General features: G+C 44.1%; 1 protein-coding gene across 5 annotated transcripts in view; it reads right to left on the bottom strand.

The window, feature by feature from the left end:
• Positions 1–16,769, bottom strand: part of EVA1A (eva-1 homolog A, regulator of programmed cell death) — a 210,360-nt gene that overhangs the window by 27,939 nt on the left and 165,652 nt on the right. The window lies entirely within an intron of this gene.

Below are 16,769 nucleotides of genomic sequence, written 5' to 3'. Positions count from 1 at the left end.
AAGAGCAATACAGGCTTTGGAGGCACCTAAGTAAAGGTTTGCAGCCAAGTTTCACAGAGCTGGAAATCAAAACCTATCATCAGTCTAGTCTCCATATAGCTGACTGATAAAAGGAGTGAAATAGCTATGACATTATTCAAACTCAGGCATCTAATGAAACCTATGAGCAGTAACTCTATCACCTGTCAACAGCTTCCCAGACTTTTTCAAGGGGAATCACGGCAGTTTGCAAAGCAGGGTCTTGCACCAGTCCTCATGCAGCTTGTACCACCCTATAAATCTACTGTCACAGGTCTGAAAGGACAGAGGTGAGACGAATGGTCAGACTGACTCTTCCTGGCCTCGGAGTCTGAGACCCAGCCTGCTTGCTTCCCCGCGGGCCAAGCAGGCAATGAAGTGGTTGGTGCTGCTTGCTGTGCACAAAGACGATGTCTACCCTCAGATTTTGCATTTCCGCTGATCATCTTCAGAGACAGAAAGGATCCTTCTTCCCCAGCGGGGGCCTGATGTTATCTGAGGATGTTTTCTTTTGTTTACCTTCTTCTGAAAGGTCGGAGACTAAATATGCAATATCCACATCTGTCTGCAGGCAACAAGCACCTGGCCATAGAAGAAGAGGGAGGCCGTGATCTGGAAAGGAACCCACACGTAGAAGGGATGACCCTAGCCTTGTCAGCAGACCCTGACCTTCATGCAAAGGGTGCCTGAAGTGATGAGGAAGCCCAGGAAGGGAAATGTGTGTGGTCCTTCCAGTGTTCTGTTTAGACCCATGAAGATTTTGTGATAGATAAAATAAAGATCATCTGATTTTTGGAACCGTTACAAAGACATAAGGAGCATTAGCCTCCACTCTTACACGTCCTGGAAGAAGTAAACTGTGGTTGCTGTGATGCAAGGAAATTAAACACAACATTCACCTGGTACAGTCTGACAACCTTCATGCCATTAAATTCTCTTAGCATTCAAAATAGGCTCCATCCAAAATGCCTGCTGGGAATAGCATGTGGCCCATGCTATCTTCTAAGCCATGTCAGGACCATGCAACACCAAATATTGTTTCTGCAACGTAGCAGAATGGTCCATTGAGTTCCAGTGTCAGGAGCTCCTGGGCTTTGGCACTGTTTTGTTCATCAGTACAGACATACTCAGTTAAGTCCAGAGGTCAAACACAGAAGACTAAGCAGCTGTCCTAGCTTGGGAGTTTACCACTGCTCCTCAGGGCTCAAAGCATCTGGGACATGAAATCACAGGTCTGTAGCAGCACAAGAGACATGGGACCCGATGACCTGGAGATGTGGCAGGCCAAGAAAAGAGCTGGATCTGCTGCCTGTCCACAGCAAAGCTGGGATAGCCCTGTGGGATGGTACCCAGACACAGGGCCATGACACATATTCAGCTCAGGAATGTTATCAGCTGTGTGTTATACGAATGGACAGCCCTTTAGAAACCCTGAATGTTGAAATGCTCCATGGAGAAAGAAGACGGCTGAAAAAATTCGCCTGGCCTCCCCTGAACTGTCCCTGCATGAGTGTTCCAGCCATGCCTGTAACAAAAAATCTGATTTATACAGAGGTACCTGCCTCCAACGGACCATCTGTTCTGGACCATCTGCCCTCGTGGAGCAGTACACATCCCCTTGACTTGTCAGAGTTACACGGACAGAAGTGCTCAGCCTCCACCAAGAATGAAAAGAGACTGAACTCAGCCGGCCCAAGCTGAACATTCTTATCAAACTACTTTATTAGCACAGTGTAGAGCTGCTACTGCCCAGAAGCAGGAAGGGAACATATTACCATATCTTTCCCTAATGTTCCTCCTTTTCCTTTAAACACAAAGAACAAAAAGGACATGTTAGAGAGTCCAGCAGGCTCATGTGATTGTAAATGGATATTATACTGGGCACCTCATCCATCAAAGAGACCAGCAGGGTTTCAGAGAGAGATGGTGGGATGAAATAGTCTCCTGGGCCAAATTCAAGCCATAAATGTTGCTCCTTTATATGTCAAAGGGAAGTCTTTGAGTTTTAATCTTTCCATATTTCAATTAAATGATGCAAATGACAGAGAGCTAAAATAGATGATAGATGCACAGCTAACCTCCCCCATGTTCTTGGGTTCCTAAGATTTCTCTCTTAAATACCATTACAACCACTCTGTAAAATTACAGTGGAACTTATTCTTAAGCCATGCTTGTATCAATCATTTGATTTAATAAGCTATCCAAAGACTGCTTCCCATGACTGCTTTTCTCCAGTCATGGCTCTGCTAGAACCAAGTGCGGAGATAAAAGATAACTTCCTATGTGGAAACTCTCATTCCCCATCCGTTCCCATCTAGGCAAGGCTTTAGAGTCAGATTTGTACACAATTAATCATGATTGTGTTTTTGCAAAAATGTGATGGTGTAGTCTGATATTAAAACTCCTTTTCCCTCTCAGTTTGACAGACTAAAAACAAAAGTCCAGTTTCCGATGGAGCTCCCTCAGCCCAATAAGTCCAGCTGTTTAAAGAAGAACATCTCTTACAGACATGTTTTGCATTTATTTATTTTCTTGTTCTTCTGTTCATCTTGTTTTCCAGCAAGGAAGACCCTGATTGCACTACCAGGAAAACCAACAGAAGAAATAGTCCTGGAGAAATAAGTTCAGGTCCATTGAGCATGTGGAGCCAGAGACACAGCTCTGGCAAGCCGATCACCCACAGACGGGATGAACTGCATCTCCCCACTTCCACAACAGCCGGAGATTTACAAGCACTCCAGCTCTCTTGCGACAGAAACCTTCCAGCCAACCTAAACACAGGTATTTCACTTCCCTGGGTAACAAGCCTACTAGAGCTGTGCTCCCAGGTCCAGCTCCAACTCTGGAGAGCACAAACTCCTCCTAGAAATAATTATTAATGGCAGTCTTGCCCCAAGACACCTTGACATAGAGCTCAATAGGAGGTCTTACGCTGGCTTCTGCTAGTGCTGGCACATGCACACAGACGGACACAAGCCACCATGAAAGATGGACTATCAGGAGGGGGATCTGTGCAACTAGTCCTGAACCCAGCCTTTGTTCTGTGCTCCAGTTTTAACATTAATAGCAGCAAAGAGCTGCAAAAATGCTGCTGATAAATGTGGGGCTTAATCAAACAAAGCACTCGTAATTATTTAGGAGTCATTTTCTTTTTACAAATACAGAAAAAATTCAAAACAGTTGTGCCCTTCTTCATTCCTAGTGTGGAAGTAACTGTTGTGGAATTTGAACGGAGATAGCTGAGGTTTCTGACTGCCAGGCCAGCATGAGCCAGACCACGTCCTGGCCTCTTGGGAGGCATGTGTGGACACAGGAATTGCTCTTTTCCCTGAGTGGACACAACCAGTCAGCTGGCCATATAACAGGCATCAACAGACTGGGATTCAAACACTGCACAGATGTCAGTCAAAAATTATGCAGAAAAGGCAAAAGATGATGTCTGAGTGATGAATTATGTGAAATGAATGTGCTACCCTTGTTCCAGTAGTCAGTAGGAAAAGTCATAATTACAAACAATGCTAATGGGAAGACTTGTTGGCTGTCACAGTTTACATGCCAAAGACATAATGAATGATACCTCTACCCTGGGATGGCATGGCTCTCGTATCCAGAGGTGGTCCTTCCAAAACAAGCTCGTGACAGGAAGCTTACATGGCCGAGCCTGCATCATTTCTGCAGATAACCAGAGCACATCCACCCCAGGCTACAGGGCTGTCAGCTCCACCAGCCTCATCAGTCCCCACTTGTAAGCCAAATGCTGAAGGCAATAAACTGTTTAGAAACCGGTCCTATGTGTCTGCCTGCAATAGAACTGAAGAGTATAGCAGAGACCATAAAAAACAAAGTAAATTTGATTTGCATATTAGATTCAAATATTCCAGTGCCATACAAACATTACCATTAAATCTGATTGAATGAAAGCAATCCTTTGTCAAGGAAAAAACATTTCCTTTTAAAGTCTTCAAACAGCCTTGGTCCATAGCTGAGAATTACCATCTGTTTCTCCTCAAAAATTAACACAACCAAAATGTTCCCCAAGCAGCACAGTACATTAGAACTGGCATGTTCAGCCCAGCCACCAGGCCTTAGGGGTGCACTGGGCTCACACCACAAGCACTGTCAGCTCTCAGAGCAAACACAACACGAGGGGAGATGGGGTTAGAGCTGGCACCCAGCCTGTCTGGGTGCTCCAAACTGAGTGGCTGGATATGTGGTCAAAGCCCCGGGTGCACTGCAGGGAGCTTTTCTCATGAGTTTAGAAGAAGGTTTGAGCACCAGATTTCTAGTGTGAGTCACTAACTGCTCCATCAGTACAGGCTTCACCCGGGTGATGTGCTGTCCCCCCAGGATGGAACTCCAGAGCATCCTACACAGCTCAGCTGCATGGTCCTCGCAGCACTGAGCTCCCCAGTCTGCTGGCACTGCTGCTGGAGGTCCATGAGCTACACTTCTCCTTGCAAACTAAGGAGGCCCAGGACATTGGTCCAAGCACTAGCAAATGATCATTTGTGCTCTTTAAATGTTCACACAGTCCTTGACAGAAACTTGGCCCATGTCAACTAGCACTCTCCCTAGTCATGGCTGGCCATAGCCTGGATCGTTGCCCTTAGGCAGTTGGGATATGTGTGATTGCCTTGTTTTGAAGGAAAAACATCTGGCTAGATGCAAGTCCTGCTGTGCCACTCACTCCCAAGACCAGAGAGGCTTTGGCATGTTTTATTTCTCAGCACAGGTGCAACCCCTGTGCTCTGAGCAGTGCCCTTTCATCACCATTCATTAACACCTAACTCTAGAAGTTTTGGTAAGGAGTAAGACCCCCAGTGCACATGCTCATACCTTCCCATTTGCACAAGAGAGAGCAAGCCACAGTCTGAACTGATTTAAATTGTCCTGAGAAATCTGTCTGGGAGTCCTGTGCTGCAGAGTGAAGCCAGCTGAAAAGTAAGGCTTTCCACTCCATGCTCTGCATGCACAGCCAAAAATCACATGTGGGTAGAATCACCAAAAAACAAACACCTTCTCCTGTCCTGCCTCAAGTTCTGTGTGAAAACAAACGACCACCTTCACAGTTGGAAAACTCATGTTTCAAGGTAGAGCTTTGTGCTTCAGGAAAAAATATCCCAAAGTGAGAGAGCAGCGTTAGCTTTTGGCACTGCTGAAGAGAAGCCCAAGGAGGGATCTACTGGCAAACAGTCAGAGGAGAAGCACAGCAAATCCTGGCCCTATGAACAACACGCTACGTGGTTTTAGGCAAGTCATGAGATCAACATGAGGCAACTGCAAAATAAAGTTTAGTGTCACAGAGTAATAGGGCTGAAAATTACTTTGCAGGGTCATCTAGTCTACCCTTCTGGTCCTATAGCAGGATCCAATCTAGCTTGCTTTTAAAGACCCTCAATGATGTAGACCCCACGATTACCATTCATACTCTTCCAGAACTTCCCTCTTTTCATCACTATAATATTTTTTTGAATATAGAACTCAAATTTCCTTTGCTACAATTTATGTTCTTATCCTCTCCAGCAAGGCGGTTAAGAATAGGCAGTCCTCCCCATCTCTACCACAGCCTTTTATGTATCTGAAAACTAACCTACTCTCTTCCCAGACTTTTCTTTTTAGGCTAAATGACTTCAAATTAGGACTCATATTACAACTGTACCCAAAGGCAAAAACAAGGCTGAAGTCCTCCCTGGAACCACACAAATGCAGTTTAAGAGTGTCCCTGCTCCAAAATGCTTATAATCGACACAGAAAGGGAAAATTAAAGTAAAATGGTCAAAGAAAGAGTTTATTCCTATTTTAAAGGTAGGAACTTGGTACAGATAGACACATGTTTAGTCTTTTCAGGAACTCCCATAGCTGCAAAGGAGTTTACAGAGGGCTTAGTACCTAACAAAATTATTGCATTTGAAAACGTGGTTATTTCTGCTTCTACTGAGCTGCTAGATAAACTATTTTGAAGTACAACCTGAAGATGTATGAATGTTTGTGACAGAGCTGGGAAACACAAACCAGATCCTCCTAGTCTCCCTCCAAAGCCCTAATCTCAAAACCATTCTTCCTTGTAGGGGAAGCAGTGATGATTAATGATATTTTTCAAAGCTCTCTGAAGATCATATTTTTTCTACAGGAGCTTGAGACAAAATGATCATTACTTGCTTGAAACACTTACATGCACCCTCCCTTGCAGGGCAAACCACAGCAATGAATACAAGTTTAAAGGATTCTGCACATCAAATTTACTGTACATGCAAATTTCCTTCAGACAGAACCATTATTAATTGCCTGAATGGTCAAATTTAGGATTTTCTAAAAATGCCTTCCGAGTTTGTATGTGCATTCCTTATCATCCATATGCTTCACTGAGCAACCACTCACCATTTTAAGTCATTCCTGTTGACATTAGCACACACATAGATTCACTTCTTGTTGCAATTTTATGCTTTAGCAACATTTTGCCTGCCCTGCACTGCCATAGTTTCAGATTGAAAATAACTCACATGGTAGAGGCAAGCATAGTTCCAGCATACCCACAGAATATCAGACAGCTTATGCCAATCTGGAGGACTACAATTAGCAGACCCTGAGTATATTGTAACAAATGCAAAGTTAATGTTAATGAACTAAAAAAAATCCCAGGGAACAGAACGCCGCTAAATAAATTTAAACAACACACAGTTTGATTTTGTGTCAGGGTAGGAAGTTGCATGTGAGGATGGAGTTAGACAAACAATTTGATGAAAAAATCTGGTCCTAGAAGAACCTCAGGGGAAGCAATAAATCTTGAATTGTTCAGATATAAAACATATCCTCCAACTGGAAAATCTGTCTGGGGGCAGTTAGCCACAGAGCATGCTTGGGTTGATGACCTCAGTCTGTTCGTGCCCACATAACTATGTCAGCAAACCATCACCCAGCACAGCAGCAGGGCAGGAGTCAAGTCAAATTGTACCTAAAGGATGGAGGAGCTGTAGTACATTGGGAACAGCAGCACTGCAAAAACACACAGAGGGCACAGCGGATAAAGAATATGCAGTCCAATGCTCTGACCGTGGCACGTCACTTGAAGACATAAAAGGGAGGAGTATTTTAGGGATGGGGCATGTTACCTCTCCTACGTGGCATGGGTGAGACTGAAACTGGAACACCATGTATAATTCAGGCAGTCCATTTGTTTTAACTTGAAAAAAGATGAAAGAAGAAGCAGAGATGAGGCAGTGGTGTGATTTAAGACCTGAAAAAAATGCTTTATGCTGGAAAATGGAAAGACCATGATGTTTAGTGTATCAACATGGAGCCTGTGAAGGATGATTCGACTTGATGTATTAAGAGAAAGAAACTAGCAGTTTCCAGTGAACACTTCAGTCTAGCAGAGGGAGTCATAACAAGAACCACTAGCTGGACACATCCCAAATTAGAGACACAATGCAAGTCTTGAACAGTCAGGATCACTAATCTTTACTATCGCTGCCATGGGTGACTTGTCCTTCTTATGGGTTCTCCAAATCAGGCCTGAATCCCAAGGCACGATGTGTTTATTGTACTGAGCTTAGTATAAAAGCAACTGGGTAAGATGCAATAACACGTATTAGATCATGTTGGATGATCCCATGGTCCCTTCTGGATTTTAAACTCCATGAATGAACCCATGACCTTTATAAAACATTGACTGCACTGGAGAAGATATTTACATGTATGCGTAATGAGTTTCCCATTATGCTAAAGCACGCATCTTCAACTCTGTTTCTAGGAACACTTAACCTCATGTTTTTCCAAACATGGCCTATACCTCTACACTATCAGCTCCTGCATTACTATTACTATTTATTTGCACATTAAGGTAGTATTTCCTGTGATTTCAGCACCACCAGGCTCCTTTCTTTTCTGCCAAAATTTTCCGGTCCCCTCCCAGCTCTTCTGCACGTACTCGTGCAGCCACAATCTTCTTTCTCCTGTTTCCCCTAACTGGTCTCCCTCTTGTTGTCCCACCCTGCTGTCTCTAAGGAATCCCCCAAATTAGACATCACTTCTAAAATTCTCTGTCTTGCTTTGGGCCAGTCCTCCAGGAGACAGCTTTCTCCCAGTACACAGACACATGCCCCTTCCCCAGTTTTTAATCCTCTCTCACTTCCCATCCCAGACCCTGCATTGCCAACACAGACAATTTAAGGCACTTTGCACCAGTTGTTCTGTATCCATGTCTATGTGTAGAGTATTAGCTGAGGATGACTGTATGGTAAGGAGACATAGCTCAAAACTCTTTAATTGTAGTTCAAACAGAAATGCCTAATTTAAAACTAGATTGGGCCAAGGCTAAAGGCTGTGATTTTCAGCATGCACACAGAAAGAAAGGCCCATGTCTAATTCCTATAGATATTTTGTAGATGCTTTTAAGTATATTGCAGACCAGTCTTGCATCAACACACAGATTAACCAGGCAACCCCCAAGTATGGCCTGTCTTCGCTCTGTGACTCTTTTTGATGAGATCTCTCCAGGTGCACTTTCACTGCATTCCCTTTAAGACTGAGCCAAAACTGTCCCTATGTGAGGGACAATTCAAAGAGCAAAAAGTTAGTGTCCTTTCCTTTACAATGTGAAAGTGGCAGGAGGCACAAGAGCTATATACATCATCTCAGCATTTGTCCAGTTTTCCAACATCGTATATGCTACCTACTGTAAAGCCCTGAGCAACCCAATCTGCCTTCATAGCTGATGCAGCTTTGAGCAGGAGGTAGGACTACAGCCCTTCAGGGCTCCCTCCCAACCTGAATTACCCTATGGCCCTATGATCCTATGAACCTATTTTATTGCCTATGTGTGGTAGAGTTCTGCCTGGAGCCCCTTGCAAGAATCGTGGTTTATTTTACCTGGTGTGGCTCTGGGTATGTTACTGCTCTTAACAGTGTAGAGCACACACTTGGGGAAAAAAAAAGTAAATGAGAAAAAAGGCAGGCAGGTCCACCTGACCATAAATAGTATATTAAGCAGGCAGTGGAGTCTTTTACGCATAATTCTCTCTCTAAGACTAGCTAATAAGACCTTTTAACCTAAAAAAAGGCATTTTACATGTGTTTATTTCATGTTCATGCTCTTTTCTCATAGTTCTGACCCCTGAAGCCTAGTTACAACCTTTCTGCACTTGCATTTGTCCCATGGAGACAACACATAAGTTAATGTGTCTTACCCCGCCGCCTTTGAAAATCAGCACGCCGCCCCGCAGACGCCGAGCCCCTCTTTGTTTACTGCCTTGTTATTTTCATTCACTCTCGCTTGCACTTGCAAAGCGAATCGTTAATGGCAATCACATGTGCATAGGGTGTCACACCCCAACACATGCCTGCCCGTGATTTATCACCCTCCACTTCCTGGCACCCAAGGCAGCCCAACATCTGGTTGTGACTAGTGCCCCATTTGGGTTTGAGGTTCCTTTTCTTCCACGGTGTCTGAAAGCACTGAGAACCAGAAATGACACAGGGAGCAAACTAGCCCACGCTGCACTGGAGTAGGGCTTGAGTCTTGCTATAAAAGCAAGCAGGGAGCAACTTTCAGCAATGTGCATCTACAAAACACAGTAGGTTTAATTCCTCTTTATAGTGCTATATGACCACGCACACCCTTATGTCCGGCTGACACTCAAGATGTGGTTCACAAACTACTCAGAAGTGGCTTGTTAAAGAAAATTTATTTTTAACCCCTTCACCTTTAACAACTTGAGGAGCTTCCCTGTCTGCTTTCACAGCATGCAGATGGCTTGAAAAATAGTAACTTACGTGATGGAGGGTGAGATCACATTGCCCACTCTCACTGTCCAACTCAGGCATCCTAATTATCATGAAATCCAAATTCAAGATGACGATGAGCAATTCAGAGAACTGCCAAAGGCTCAGAGCTTGGCTCGTAACACCGTCAATGGAGGAAAGTAATCACTGATTCTATGCTGGAAACCTGTAACAGGCAGACCCCATAATTGCCAATCAAACAGAATTGTGAAAAAAATCAACCCTTAATAAACATTACTAAGCTGGTAAATCTTGAGCGTGGACCAATTCCTGCTGGAGCTATTAAGGACATGTCTGAAGGTTTGTCCATAGGCAATGAACAAAGTATGGACTTAAGAGAGACCTGTCTGTGAACTTTTAGAAGTACCCAGTGCAAAAAAACAAATATCCCAGTACACTTCTAGTCTGTTCCATTATGTAATTACCATGGGAGTTTATGTGCCTTGTTAAAGGTGCTGGTGTGACATAGTGGGTCCTGGTACATAGGGCCATTTCAGGACTGTTATGTACACAATGACAGAAAAGCAATATCACCACTAGTCTGAAGACCTGAAATGGCCTCTCATGGCATTTGACAGACAATGCTGAGAGCTCCAGTACTACAAATGATAGCCTGGAAAGAGCAGGCCAGTGGCTAAGGTTACCATTAATGCACTTGAACACCAAACAGAAACCACTCTTCTGATGAAATGTTTCCCTCTGAGGAATCCTTTATAGCTGAGGGTGGGTTATTCTTTATTTCACGTTTTGGTTTTGCATGCTTTTCCAGACTGTCTCCCTGACCCAAGAGAGACATTTAGGAACAACAAGCCCTAAATCTGCAAAAAAGAATTGCAAAGAGATGTGATGTACAAAACTGAAAACCAGTCTCGAGACATGTTAACAGGAGTCCAAATCACAGAATTATAGAATGGTTTGGGTTGGAAGGGACCTTCAAAGATCATCTAGTCCAAGCCCCCTGCCATGGACAGGGACATCTTTCACAAGATCAGGTTGCTCAAAGCCCCATCCAACCTGGCTTTGAACACTTCCAAGGAGGGGCCGTTCACAACTCTGAGCAACCCATTTCAGTGTCTCACCACCCTCATCACAAAATTTCTTCCTTATATCTAAACTAAACCTACCCTCTTTCAGTTTAAAACTGTTGCCACTTGTCACTACAGGTCCTCATAAAAAGGTTCTCTCCATCTTTCTTACAAGCCCCCTTCAAGTACTGAAACGCTGCAATAAGGTCTCCCCGCAGCCTTCTCTTCTCCAGTCTGAACAACCCCAACTCTCTGAGTCTTCCCTTAGAGGAGAAATGTTCTATTTTCATGGCCCTCCTCTGGGCCCACTCCAACAGGTCCATGTCCTTCTTGTGCTGGGGATCCCACAGCTGGATGCAGTACCCCAGGTAGGGTCTCAAGAGAGTGGAGTAGAGGGGGAGAATCACCTCCTTCAACTGCTGGCCACACTTCTTGTTATGCAGCCCAGGATACGATTGGCTTTCTGGGCTGCAAGCACACATTGATGGCTCATGTCCAATTTTTCATCCACCAGTATCCCTAAGTCCTTCTTCATAGGGCTGCTCTCAATCCATTCATCCCCCAACCTGTGCTGCTACTGGGGATTGCCCAGGTGCAGGACCTTGAACTTGGCCTTGTTGAACTTCATGAGATTCACATGGGCCCCCTCCTCAAGGCTGTCAAGGTCCTTCTGGATGGAATCCCTTCTCTCAAGCATATCAGCTGCAGCACTCAGCTTGGTGTCACCTGCAAACTTGCTGACACAAATGAGGCACAACATCAAACATGGCTGGTGTGGGAGTATGCGGTGACCAATGGATTTTAGCATCAAGAACCGCTTCTGCTAATTAGCTTTTATATCATTCAAGATACCAAATATTAGCTCCAATAACAGAAGGAAGAGAAACTTTGGTTGAAACTAAGCATACCAGCAGAGACAATCACCTTCCCAAGGCAATTCAGCCCATCCTACAATGTGTCCTGGATTCTTGGACTGACCTGTTCTTTGAAGGCATCCACCTCTCTCCATCTCCTAGAAAAGCAAGATTTCACCAAACAGCTAAGCCAAATTAAAAGTCTACTATTGCCAAGAAGAGGAGGTTTTAGTTTCTCTCCCTTCTTCCCTGCTTTTCTTTCCTTCTGACACTGATTCCCCTGCTTTCCCTACTTCAGGCTAGCCCCATACCCACAGCCTTCAACTTCATCTCTCCCCCCTTTGCCCAAACAAAGTGAGATGATTCCACTTACAAATCCAAGCAGTCACTTCTTTGCTTTTTCAGTTTTCTGCTGTTTCAGTGAATTGAATAACCCAATTTATCAAACAATTGGCAGGAGCAAGCAGCCAGGTTTGCCCTGCTTTGGTGGTAAAAAGCTTATAATTCAGATCAAGTCATATCATGAACCATATGTGTAAGCATCCTTGTACACAGGATTACTCATCTGCTCACAGAAAAAAGTTGATGAGTCAAAAATCTACACAACAAATTTTCCTTTCTCCTCCTCCACACCATAAATTAGATATTAATAACACTCATGAAAAGACTATTTTGAAGACAAACCCATGGCTCATGAAGCACTAAGCCTCAAGCACAAAAGAACCTTTGTCCAAACAAAGTCAGACACGTGAACAGCAATAAAAGTCACCTATGTGCAAGTATTAACATCTGGACTTAAAAACAACTCTGGTGGATGCACAAGGGGAAGGAGACTTTTCAAAATAATTTAAAATCTGTATCTAAAAGATATTTTGTACCTTTTCTTATAACTGTAAGTGTGCTGCAGTTGCTATGTCTATGCTTATAAATAAGACAGGTCAAGGCTCATTCTCTGACCCTCAGGGCAATGTGCACAGCACAGCTTGTGTCCATATGGCTAAACTTTCTCCCTCGCACCCTCCCACATAGCGTAGCTTCATTCATATTGCTTACAGGGAAGAGTCGCTGGCCCATGCTAGCTCCCAAACCATGCCTGGACGAGGGCTCGTTAGCAGGGGACAAAGCCAGGGCAAAGAGCACAGGAACAATTAAAGAGTTTGGAAGATGCAGGGCAGTGCTCGAGCCCACCCCACACCTTGGACCCGTGCAGTTTACTAGTATGGATGCAGCCAGTGAGAGCAGTCAGAGGCGCAGAAAAAAAGTCATGTCTCGGTATATTTAATATAAATAGAGTTTGATCAGAGGTGAGCTAAAGTCAGAATCTGCAATGCAAACACCGTAGAAAGAAAACTAATTTTTGTCTTCCTTCCAGCTAATGCAGTCGCACTATAAAACTGTCCTAACAGCATATTCCTACTTAGCACCTATTTATATGCAGTATCGTATATTCTTCCTGGGTGGATCTCACTTATTATTGTTGATAAGTAATCTGACTCCTATGTTTTAATCTACAAAAATGTCATCACAAACAAGGACTTACCAATTCCACAAATCAAATCTATTTTCCAGGCAAGGCTGGCTTCCTCCTGTGCAGCTATTCAGAAAGGTGTGGGAACACCAACACTCATTCTACACAGTATTCCCCTGTCCTGGGAGAGGTGTTTTGGAGAGGGAAGACTTCATGTGCGTCTAGCATGAAAGTCAAAATGAAATATTCTGAAAGATGCACTGTTTGCCTTGTAGCATTAGGGTCAAATGCCGTGTGGTCTTGAGAAACAGAGCTGTGCTGCTTCTCAGAAAACGTGGAAAGAAAAACGAGAAGTAGCCTTCAGTGTGACCACTGTGTGTTCTAGCATTTCATTTATGGTTTGCCTTCACCAGAGGATTAATTTGCTGCTAATCTGAACCCTCCCTATTTAGAGGCTCCACATCAGCAGTGTCTTGGAAAGAACAGTGTCTCTCAGGACCTTCTTATAATCAAACTACTGAAACATGGTGTGCTATTAGGGCAGGAACTAAACTAGCTGGAAAAGTGTTTAGAGTGTAGTTATCAATGATTCATTTTTCACAGTGAAAGGATACATCAAGTGGGGTTTTGCAGAGGTCAGTCCTAGATCCGGTTCTAATGAAAATATTTTCATTTTCCTGGACACAGAGTACCTGGATGATGACCAGGATGCTGGAATACAGATAATGTTTATTACATTTGCAGATGATACCAAGCTAAGAAGGACTGCAATAAAGAGAGAGGGAGAGAATTCAACATGATCTTGAGAGGCTGGAGGTACAGACAAGTCCAAGATCCCAAAGTCAGGAACAATTCACTAAGCAAACACAGGATGAAAATCAGCTTTCCACTTAGCAGTCCTGCAGATCACAGGTGTGAACATCAACCAGTGATGTCAAGTGACTGATGGATCTCAGACCAGAAGATCTAAACCGTTTCCTTTTGCTCCAAAGTAGCAAGATCTCAGCTAGAGTACTGTGCCTGATCTGGGGCTCTTGGTTGCAAGTGAAACATGGACCTCCAGGATAGAGTTTGGAGGAAAGAAAAAGAACAGTCACTAAGTTAGGCAATACTGATACTGTCACCATAAACAGCAGAAGACTGAGAAGGAACCTGGGAGACATGAAAACAGGCTTTAAAAATATAAAGCTTGCTAGACAGCAGGAAAAAATAATGTTTTCTATGCTTATTTGGACACATGAGAAGTAATGGGCTGAGAGAAATGGCATCAGGAAAATTTGTTTAGTCACTATGAAAACACTTCTAATGGAAAGGAAAGCACGAAAGTGCATTGCCAGAAGAGTCTCCCCTGACCAAATATCTGTCAGGAGTGGTCAGTGTCCATCCTGCTTGGTGACTAATGAGCTCTTGAAAGGACCTCACAGTTGCGTGACTCAAGAGTGAAGCAGTTACCTCCCCACGTGTACAAGAAGATCTTGACAGAGCCAGCCTGTGTTAGCAACTTTAAATTGCCTGCTAGCCATAGACACAGGACTATTACAAAGCAAACTTGGTTTCCCAGTTGCTTTCCCCAAATCTCCAGAGCCTTCCAGACTTAATCCAGACTGATGCAGTCCCAGTTGTTTGCTCGGTCATCAAATCCCCTTACCTGGATATGACAACTGAGCTTTGATTATCTCTGTTCTCCCAGGTGGCAGTGATAAGGTCTATATCAAGTCACTGAGGCATCATGTTGCCAGCTGACGAGGAGCTCTTACCAAAACACTTTTTAACCTTATAAGGATGGCAGAAAAGCATATAAGTTAGGGAAGCAGACAGAAAACTCAGATCTGTCCAGCGGGAGCTAAATAAAAGGTGAACCTTTAGATCATCTATGCAGGTCGGCTACACAAGCCAAAGATCCAGTGAGCAAAGGACTGGAAGAGGTGATTCGGGTTTTCAAGTCCTTACAGAGATGACAAACTGTGTACTAGAAATTTAGTCCAAATGGATTTCCTTCACACTCCCCCATGCAGCCAACCGTTACCAGCAAAGAGAAGATGTTTCAAACCCACAGCATGACAGAAAAAAAGCACAAAAGACCAGAAGCACTCTCCAAGTATTACTGGGGATTTTGGGGGTGCGCATGTGCAGAGGATTGTAGGAAACACCTTCCCATGCCCCAAAACACACCTCAGCAGCATCAGACCTCCCAGCCCCTGAACATGAGGAAGGCAAAGCACGCAAGAGTCACCTCTGCATTATTACAAGTCCCATCCCCTCTCTTCCATAAATTATCTAGGACTCGGTACAAGTTACTCCCAGGGAGATTCCGATTGGACACAAGAGGAAATTTTTTCACAATGAGAACAGTCAACCATTGGAATAATCTCCCCAGGGAAGTGGTTGACTCCGCTACACTGGACACTTTTAAGACTCGGCTGGGCCATCTCGTCTAGACTGTGCTCTTGCCTAGAAAGATTGGACCAGATGATCCTTGAGGTCCCTTTCAACCCGGTATTCTATGATTCTATGACTGTGATTTGAAACAGAAAACTTCTCATTAGCATCTCTTACTTGTGAGACAGTTAAGTGTTTGATTACTATTTTCAAGCAGCATAAAAGTCACCAGTCAGCAAGCTGACAGGTTTCATCCTTGAAAGAAGAAGGTATTTCTGTTTACCTTTTGCACTTCTGCCTTGGAACAATGAACTGTCATTTCTTTGTAGCAGGACTAAATGACCCCACCACCCACCTCCACATCTTCACTCTGTCTCCTTGGAGCGGCTCAACGTGTATTTCCTTTCCTTTCTTCTTGTTTTTTGTTTTCATTTATGCATTTACTGAGGGATGTATCCTGCCTTGTCTCACCCCTGCTCAAAGCCCATCCAACGTAGTTTATAAAGCAGACTGGGATTTGGATGGGAGCTTCCACCATGCAACATTTCTAAATCATCATCTAAGTGTTGCAGAGTGCCAAAGCCTGAAATAACCAAGCGCTCAGCGAGTGACCAGCAGTGACCTGATTCTGGCAGTCAGCAGTGTTGTTCTAGCAGTGGATGTTGCTTGACACCTAACCCAAATAAATGCATCATCCTGGCAAAGCAAAGAGAAAAAGAAAAGATGCAGACAAGGTAGTCCTTCTCTGAAGTCACTACAACAGATAGAGGAGAGCACCAGAGTTGTGACCACTGGCATGAAAAATTTTGCTGGTGTTACCACATCAGCCATAGCAAAGAAAAAGCCATAAGGTTGGTCCCAGCTGTACAGGAGAAGGAAAACCTGGGAGCAGCAGCTTAGGCTCTGCCTGCTTTTATTTGCACTCATTTTATTTCTCACCCTGGGCGTACTACTTAAGGCAGGATTCATGACACAGCAATCAGCCACATGAATTTCACTTCAGGGAGAAGGTAAGTGCTTAACGCTAACAAAATGAGTCACAAAAAAATATAATGATTTCCTGCCCAGGCACCTCACTAAATTTCTTCACACCTAGACTTACTTTGACATCTAAGGTTGGCATCCGCTGCGCATGCCTGGGAATGCCACCAGCTCCGGTAAGCGCCCCTGAAGGACCCATCTCCTGACAGCACCGGCTTCGGCGCAAAGCCCAGCAGTCACAGCCACTCTCCATCAAAAAAGAGC

The sequence above is a fragment of the Nipponia nippon genome, unplaced genomic scaffold (assembly GCF_047370975.1).
Source record: "Nipponia nippon isolate SJK-2023a ecotype South Korea unplaced genomic scaffold, ASM4737097v1 scaffold_4, whole genome shotgun sequence".
Taxonomy (NCBI): Eukaryota; Metazoa; Chordata; class Aves; order Pelecaniformes; family Threskiornithidae; genus Nipponia; species Nipponia nippon.
The sequence above is the reverse complement of the archived record's forward strand: the minus strand, read 5'-3'. Positions and strand labels throughout refer to the sequence as shown.